Source organism: Chenopodium album, chromosome 17, assembly GCF_948465745.1.
Source record: "Chenopodium album chromosome 17, dcCheAlbu1.1, whole genome shotgun sequence".
Lineage (NCBI taxonomy): Eukaryota > Viridiplantae > Streptophyta > Magnoliopsida > Caryophyllales > Amaranthaceae > Chenopodium > Chenopodium album.
Genome location: NC_137850.1, coordinates 3,343,136 through 3,352,915, shown reverse-complemented (window position 1 = coordinate 3,352,915; position 9,780 = coordinate 3,343,136). Strand labels below are relative to the sequence as shown.

The 9,780-nt window shown below is 34.8% G+C and overlaps 1 pseudogene; it reads right to left on the bottom strand.

Annotated features, from left to right (window-relative positions):
- Positions 1-6,990: 6,990 nt before the first annotated feature.
- LOC145587417 (2-methylpropanoate--CoA ligase CCL4 pseudogene) lies at positions 6,991-8,662 on the bottom strand (annotated as a pseudogene).
- Positions 8,663-9,780: the final 1,118 nt, after the last annotated feature.

The following is a 9,780-nucleotide window of genomic DNA, read 5'->3' as shown; positions in this document are numbered from 1 at the left end:
ATTAGTCTCACGATGGTATTATCATCCTTTATTTGGAGTAGGTTCACGGTAGCTAGCCATAATAGTGTTTGTAAGGGTAGGAGTGCTAGCGGAAATGTAATAATCGAGAAATTGACACAGTATAAACGGCAAGAAAAAGCTATTAAAATTAACACCCAACGAGCTCAATGAGAACAAATCCACTATATTAAAATGAGAGTACACAAACCCTAATTTATTAGGGTGAGAAATATTACAATATATAACTCTCAAAAATAAAAATCACTAGGGAGTATGAAAAACAATAGTGGAATTATACAAAGGAGGAAGTATGAATTAGAAAGTGGATTTAGTAGAAAGGCTTTTATGTATGTAGTATGGCTATGTAATTTGGAATTAGCAATTTTGTGTGTGAGTGGATTGGAAAAAATGAGCAATACAACAACTGTTTATAGTTGTGTAAGGTCGGTGGAGTGTAGAGATTTTTTGGAAGAATCCTCTAGACTTCTTTATAAAATATTGCAAGTTGGCTTTCTAGAAAAATCAAGAGTTTTGTGGATTATCCTTCAAGCACTGACATATACTAGATTACTAGCATGAAGGATGGTTTTTTGGGCTTCTCAAGAGTTTGGGACACATGCATGATACCCAACAATCTCCACCTTGGACCAAATCTTGAGTACTTGTCATGTGAGTTTTAATCTAGCAAGGATAAACTCCGACTAAGTCCAAGCAATGATTGAACTTAGTAGTAAGAAGTGGCTTTGTGAGCATATCCGTAGGATTTTCTGAAGTATGTACCTTGTTTACCACAATTTCACCTTGATCATAGTATCTCTGACATAGTGGTATTTGACGGAGATCGATGTGCTTAGTCTTGAAATGCAAAGCATCATTCTTGGTGAAAAAGATAGCACTTTGGCTATCAGAGTATACCCCGGTGACACCTTGTGGTATGCCAAGATCCATAACAAGACCTCGCAACCATGCAGCCTCCTTTATACCTTCAGTTGCTGCGACATACTCTGCCTCAGTAGTGGAAAGAGCAGCTATTGGTTGCAATTGAGCCTTCCAACTTATTGCTCCTGAACAAAGAGTGAAGATATAACCGAAGAGAGACCTTCGACGGTCAAGATCACCACCATATTTAGAGTCGACGAACCTAACAACATCAGTTGATGTTGTTAAGTTCTTATCAAATACCAACCTCGTATCTACAGTACCTTTTAGGTACCGAAATATCCATTTTACAGCATTCCAATGCTCCTTTCCAGGGTTTTGCATATACCTGCTTACCATGCTCACAGCATATGCTAGATCAGGTCTAGTATAGACCATGGCATACATAAGATTGCTAACTGCACTAGCATAAGGAATGCTAGTCATTTTCTCCTTTTCTTCCTCCGTCTGTGGGCAAGATGCAGATGACAGCTTAAAATGTGTAGCAAGTGGGGTAGAGACAGGCTTACAATTACTCATATTAAAACGATCAAGAATTTCCTTGATATAACTTTTCTGAGATAAGAATAACTTACCAGCCTATCGATCTCGACGTATCTCCATGCCGAGAATTTTCTTAGCTGCACCAAGATCTTTCATCTCGAACTCCTTGTGAAGTTGAGACTTCAATTTATCGATCAATGTCTTATCTTTAGATGTTATGAGCATATCATCCACATATAGAAGCAAATAGATATAGACTCCAACGTACTGTCGGAAGTAGACACATTGATCGTAGTGACTACGTATTTAGCCTTGTTTACTCATAAATGAGTCAAATCTCTTATACCATTGTCTCGGGGCTTGCTTGAGATTGTATAAGGATTTCTTTAAGTGTCAGACATGATTTTCCTTTCCAGGAACGACAAATCCCTCGGGTTGATTCATATAAATTTCTTCTTCAAGATCTCCATGTAAAAAGGAAGTTTTGACATCGAGTTGTTCCAACTCCATGTCAAACATAGCAACCGTTGCAAGAAGGACTAGAATAGAGGTATGACGAATGACAGGAGAGAAAATCTCATTAAAGTCAATACCTTCTTTTTGATGGCATCATTTGATAACAAGGCGTGCCTTCCATCTTGTAGGTTCAACTCCTGGAATACCTTCTTTTTGCTTATAGATCCATTTGCAAGTAATTGCTTTTCGGCCTTTGGGAAGCTCGATTAAGTCCCATGTGCCATTCTTATGGAGACTGTCCATCTCCTCGTTCATTGCCACAAGCCAATTCGAGGAATCGAGACTGGAGATGGCTTCTAAATTAAATAAGAGGATGGCTCATTTCCAACTGCAGTTTCTTCGCCAACTGATAGTGTGTAAGAAAGCACATATTCATCTCTAGAATATTTTGCTGACCTTATAATAGGTCTTTTTGAACCATCCCTTTTCATATTGTAATCTGACTATTGATGAGGGCTTTGCGGCTGGCTTGGATCAATCGGAGAACTGGGCTACATCTTCTATAGAAACAATAGCCCCTGAACCATCTAGTACATATCTTATTGCCTTGGTATGAACCACTTCTTCCTTTTCTAACTGATTTGTATTACCTATTTCAAGGAAAAAAATACAAATATAATAGACATGTAAACAAACTGAAAAAACAGAAAATAAAACAATATACTAATTATACAATTAACTGATACATTATATACTAAGATAATTAAATAGTCACTGAAGCAACAACAACATGTAATAAACAAGCAACTTCTATATAATGAACAAGTAATCCTATATAATGAAACAAGTAACTAATAATAAAACAACTAATGAAATAAAGTAACTACAACTAATCAACTAAATCCTAAATAAGAAATCAAGTAACTCATACATACAATACAATGAAAATACATAACAATCCAGGATAAAGTAAACAAGTACCTTGTACATAGTCAACCAAGTAACTACTACAATATAAAACAACTATATGCTACATAATGAAGCAAATAAATCCTATTGAATCAATCAAGTAACTCCTGTAATATAAACAAGTAACTCCTACTTAATTTATTAAGTAACTCCTATAATATAAACAAGTAACTCATACTTAATTTATTAAGTAACTCCTACTTAATGAATCAAGTGACTCCTACTTAATTTATTAAGTAACTCCTACATAATTAATTAAGTAACTCCTACATAATGAATCTAGTATAGTAACTCCTAGAATATAAAACAACTGACTCGTACATAATCAATCAAGTAACTCCTACATTATGAAACAAGTAACTCCTACATAATGAATAAAGTAACTCAGATTTATTTAACTAATCATATAAGAACTCTAAATTCAAACATGAAAATGAGAGCAATAAGACATGCAAATGAATAGAAGCAAAATAACAAAAATAACAAAAGCAAAATAACACAAATAAGACATCAACGTGAACAGAACAATATAATCGAGAACAAAATTCATCAAAATAAAAGCAGAGAAATGAAAATGAAAAGCAATAAGACATGCAAAATGAAAAATAATATAATAAATTCAAAGGAAAAGCAAAATAAGACAAATAAAACATCAACATGAACAATAATTGAGAACAAAGTTCATCAATATAAGAACATAAAATGAAAATCTAGGGTTTCAACAAACAGTTAATCATAATTCAAGTTCAAAACAGCAAAAAAAACAACAAAATGTACAGTAAAAGTGATTAAAAACATTAAAAATTCAAAAATTAGGATTTAGAAATTACCTGAGCCAACAACGGAATTGGTAGAAGTCGATCCTTCATTTCGAGAACCACATTTTATCTTCAACACCACCATTTTAAGCAGCAAAGAAGCGAAATTGAACGAGAATGTGAAAAAATGAAGAAATTGATAGAGAAATTTGAAGAACAGAGAGAATGAGAGGGGAAGAATTTGAGGAGAGAGAAAATGGGTAAAGAAGAAGATTTTATGTAATAAAATGAAAATAGAAAGGCACGTTTTTTTTATTTTAAAATAACGGAACCGTTTGGTATAACGGATCCCGTTATAACAAACGGACTGGGCTGCGAGTTGGGCTTATATGATGACTAGCCACATGGTGTGGCCAGCCACATATAAGAATTATTGTAAAATATAATTATGGTGGGTCCACTAGGTGAGAGAAATTAATTAAATATTGTAAAAACTTTTCAAATAAGGAAATGGAGCAAGTATTTAAAAAACGGCCGAAAAAGGAAAGTGGATCAAGTATTTAAAAACGGAGGGGTATTTTGTAAGTGTCATATACGTTACTTGCTAGGGTTGACAGGTTGCATCATGAATTGCACTAGGAATTTTGGTTTATAGTAACAGTATGTTTGTGCATAAACATATATTCCAATTAAAGGAATAATCTACCGAAAAGTCATCCTCATTAGGGATGTTTTTGGGTGTTAGGGCTTATAAAAAAATAAAAATTCTATGACCTATTACAAAATTGTTGGTAAAAATTTATTCGAAATCGCAACGGTTATCAAATAAATTTACCAGTATGTTTAACAAATAAATTGTGGGAGCAGGAAACAAATAGGAGGACAAGAAAAGTGATTAAATAACAATTGTAAATTGCAAGGCTTTATATAAGATAGTTCATCTATACTATATTATTTATTATATTATTATTATTATATCTATCCATATTTATACCATATATTAAAAGGCATTCCTAAATTTGTGTATGTGCCATGTGTATTTTTCTTACATTAGTATCACTCCAAATCAACGTTCAACAATCTTGAGCATCAAGCCACATCATCACTTAATGTTCTAAATTAAAAATGGGACATTTTTTTTTTTTTTTTTTTTTTTTTTTTTTTTTTTTTTTTTTTTTTTTTGCGATAAACTACCTAATTAAAAAAATCTTGTAAGAAACTACCTTATAAAAGAGTAAATGTTGTAAAAAACTACCATGGGTCGGAATTGCTTTATAAGCTAGTTTTTCACAAAATGTCCTTGAAAATGCATAAAAAGAGAATTGAACCCCAAACCTCATTGAATGAAAACCACATGTATAACCATCTTAACTAGAAATACTTTTAATCCACAATTTTATATAAATACATACAAGTATTATAATGTGGAATAATCACAAAAAAAAAAAAAAAAAAATTCCAAATAAGTTATTCTTGTCATTATATTCTAATATACCCGTGATAAAAAAAATAAAATAAAATAAAAAAATCTAATATACCTGTAATTAAAAAAAAAGGCAAAATTGGACTCAACACTCTGAACTATGGTTTGGGTGCACCCAGCACCCTGTACTTTGCTTAGTATTCAAAACACCACAAACTAATGATTTGGGTGCAAAGCGCACCTTCAGTGATTTTTCCGGCCACCATTCTCATCGAAGTCGGTGAAATTTTTCGATTAGCGTTCCGAAAAATGTCCTGTAAAGGTTTCGGGGGTCATTTTTAATATATAACATGATTCGTTCAGCGGATTATAAAACATTAAGTCATTTTTAATATATAACCCAGCACCCATGCTATTTTTTTTCTTGTTTTGAACTCAATTTAGGCCATTAAAGGTCAAAATGACCCCCGAAACCTTTACTGGATATTTTTCGACACGCAAATCGGAAAATAATAATTTAATTCATCTGCTCCGGTGAGAATTGTGGCTGGAAAACTCACTAAAAAGCGTTTGGTACCCAAGTCATTAGTTTGTAGTGTTTTGACCACGCACTAACCAAGGTACAGGGTGCTGGGTGCACCCAAACCATAATTTAGAGTGTTGAGGCCAATTTTGCCTAAAAAAATTAACATGTCTTTTAAAGCGTCTAAAAAATGAAATTATTCAAAGTGTAACTTGGGGCAAAGCCCGGGGTCACACACTAGTTATATATTAAAAGCGTTTTTAAAAATGTTAATGTGCCACGTGTATCTCATTTTTGTACTAGCATAATGTCATATAATCATTCAATATGCCACGTGTCATTAGGAACATGGGGGGACAACTGTCCCTACATTTTCAAAACAAAATACGGAGTAATTGATTTTCGTTAGCATAAAAAGATATAGTGATTACGTTTATATACATTACATAAACAATATCTATCACATAGTTAAACGATGGTGTAGTGGTTGTTGGGCTTTGAATAAGACTTCCTTTTCTCCTCTTGTTCCTAGGTAATGTCTTTTTGATAATGATTAATAATGTGCTATTCAACTATTTGTAATGAATACAGATCTCCGTATTTTTTATCTCTTTAATTATGTGTGTCTAAATTCAATTTTTTTATTTTATAGTGTTTGAAACTAAATTTCTAATATTATTTTTACTGAACACACTGTAATAATTTCATTAGTCAAATAAAGTTGTGTTTATTTTTTTTTCGAATGTAACCCAAATCCCTTTATATCTATTTTCATATTGTTTAAACGCTTATTATTTGATAAATCATATTTTTCAATTATTGAGATTACATAACTTACAATTGGGGTTCACCAATAATTTTTTTTTTTTTTTTGTTGATAATCTTCTTAATATAAAATGAAACTTATAAAAACTCATCTTTTTCCATATAAGAATAATTCTCTTGTTCATAACAAAAATATATATTAAGCAATTTATGTGATCATTTTTTTTTCTTAAAATTTTTGTCGATTTTATTAAACATTTCAAATTTGTCCCCCCGAATTACAAATCCTGACTCCGCCACTGCGTGTCATGATTTACTAAAAATGCATACAATGAGGATTGAACACAAGAACTCATATTACAAGCAATGTCCAGGTCATACAGTAGTAAGGACGAATAATAACAACCAGCTAATTATAAGGGAACCAATCAACTGGAATAATGGGTAAAGCATGAACCCACTATGGTTTAAAATCTCAACTACATAAAACAAACTAATTGATAATCAAGTAGTCACTAACCCACGTTTATTCCTAGTGCAAGTAGAATATAGGAACTAATAATCAAATCTTTGAACCATGCATTTAATTAAACATAGGTGCACCTTCAAATAATACACTCGATCTTTTGCAGCACAAGGTCTTTAACTTAACCTTAAGAATGTATGTTACTAACTTATAAACGACTTGGTTTTTGTGTTGGATTCATTACCATTGCTTTGGCCATTTCTCTTAACACAAATTTTTGAATCTTTCCTGTTGAAGTTGTGGGGAGCTCATCCTTAAAAACAACCCGTTTAGGTACATGTAATGAGGCAATCTTGCCTTACAATAGTCAATAATCTCCTTCTCACTCGCTTCTACCTGACCGCCTTCGGGTTTTAAGCATATAAAAGCACAAGGGGTCTCCCCCCAAAACTCATGTGGTTGTGCCACTACTGCAGCTTCATGAACCCCCGGAAAGGTATATAGCACCGACTCGATCTCAACACTACTTATATTTTCACCTCCACTTACAATTACATCCTTGGATCGATCCTTTATCTCGATGTATCCATCAGGGTGGATCACCCCAAGATCACCGGTCCTAAACCACCCGTCCTCTCCCATACACTTCAACGTCCCTTGGGAGTTTTTGACGTAGCCAAGCATAATTGAACTCCTTCGCATAACAACCTCCCCGACAGTTTCTCCATCTCGATTCACTGGTTTGTTGGTGGATGGATCAATTATGTCTAAAGCTGTCATCCCAAGGGTACGAACCCCTTGTCGAGCTCTCAATTTCGCTCTTTCATTAGCTGGAAGCTCATTCCACTTAAGCTTCCACGCACAAGAAACAGTTACCCACCAGTTTCAGTCAATCCATAACCATGTGCAACAACAAACCCAAGTGATTCAGCTTGAGAAATTATCGAGGCCGGTGGAGGAGACCCAGCAGTAAGGATGTGCACTGGTTTCTGAAGGGTTTGTGTAGCGTTTCGCCTTGAATGATTGATGAGCATGTTTAAAACAACGGGAGCAGCACACATGTGAGTCACATTATGTTGGCTTATGAGATTAAATATTTTAGCACCATCTAATCGTTCGAAGCATATATTAGTTGCGCCTACAGCCGCCATCCCCCAAGTGAAGGACCATCCATTGACATGGAACATTGGTTAGGTCCATAGGTAGATTGGTTGCTTTGGTACAAACCAATCAATCAACGAGTCGAGGGCCGAGATATAAGACCCTCGATGACAGTGGACTACACCCTTGGGCGATGATGTTGTCCCCGATGTGTAGTTAAGTACAATCGGGTCCCATTCGCTCAAGGGTGAAATCCATTTGAACATAGGATCTCCTCTCGCAATTAACTCCTCATATGAGGCGCAAAATTCACATGGGGTTGATGTGTTATTGTTCTCATCATCTGAGATGAGGATGAGGCGAGGGCGAGGGTGGTTGGAGGGTAGGCGGGACAATGCTTCAAGAACTAAAGAGCATAGTTGGTGATAGACAAAAACTAGTTTTGATTCACTATGATGAAGGATCACCGAGATTGTGGCGGGATTGAGTCGAGTATTGATGTTGTTAAGTATGGCTCCTGCCATGGGGACTGCGAAGTGCAGCTCATAGGCAGCGGGTACATTCGGGGCCACCACCGATATAACGTGTTTCCTTCCGATTCCGAGGGCGGAGATGGCGGAGGCTGCTTGGAGACATCTTTGGTTAGTTTGCGACCAAGTGTAGGTGGTGGTGTTGTAGGTGATTGAAGGACAATCATCGTAAACAAGAGCTGCTCTCTCCAAGAAAGATAGAGGTGTAAGAGGAGTTGAATTTGTTAGTGAGGGCTTTAACTCATCCATGTTTCTATGATTATAGCTAAGAAAAAGCTAGTATTTTATTTTTGTGGAAATGTATAATTATAAGCCACGTTTATATAGATCTTCGTACTTTTTTAATTATTCGAGTTGCCCATATTCTAATTAATATGCTATTGCACTACTGTAAGTGAGTAACTCTTCCCACGTTTAATTGTTTTGGGTATTAACTATCTTAGTTTTATAGCAGGACGAATTAGTGGTGATTATAATACGCAACTAAATATAAATTGAATGGGTGATTTGAATCAATAGGTATCAAACTATCAATAGTACACCTTACAATGTACGTGTATTTAATTTTAAACCGTTTTCTATACGTGTCTTTGACAGTCAGATCAATATCCTTATTTACATATCTCTTCTATCTATGGAGTAGAATTTTAAAAAGTTTGATATTATAATGACAAAATTTAACAAACGTCCTAAAGTGTTGGATTAGATAACTAAAAGTAGAAAAATAAAATTAAAATAAATAATTCGTACTAATTACACAGATTGACGCATGATTTTGGCATACATTCCCAAATTCATACTATTTTAGAAAATAATTTAAATGCTTATTTAACACCTCAGGGCGTTTATTAGCAAGATCCATTATAAAAAATACACAATTAAATTAAATTCAATTACATCCACTATTTCATTATATATATATTATTTTTATTTTGGAAATTAGGAAAAATATCGTGCATTACATATTTTAAAAGTTGTATTTGGTGATTAGGGACGGCCTATCTTTTTCAGTTTTGATGTTTGATGTATGCCTTAGTGTCACGGTCCGAATAATCTGACACCGGATCGTGCGGCGCGCACTTGACTATTGATGGCAAGGACGCAAGCCTAAAGCAGGAAAGGTTCGTGAGCACACAGCAACACGGACCAAGGGTATCTCAAGGAAGCACTCGTCAACCACGGGTGCGGAGTCGGGGCTTGTGACGGCCGATGCTTTAAAGCGGGCACAAGCGGAACCGACGGAATGGGGCGTCTTTTGGAGGTTTCTTGGTTTGGAGGGGGATGTTTTAAAACAAGGTAAGCACAATATCTATAAAGGCTTAAAACAACACACAAGTCTTAAAGCAATGGCAATGGGGTAAGGAGCT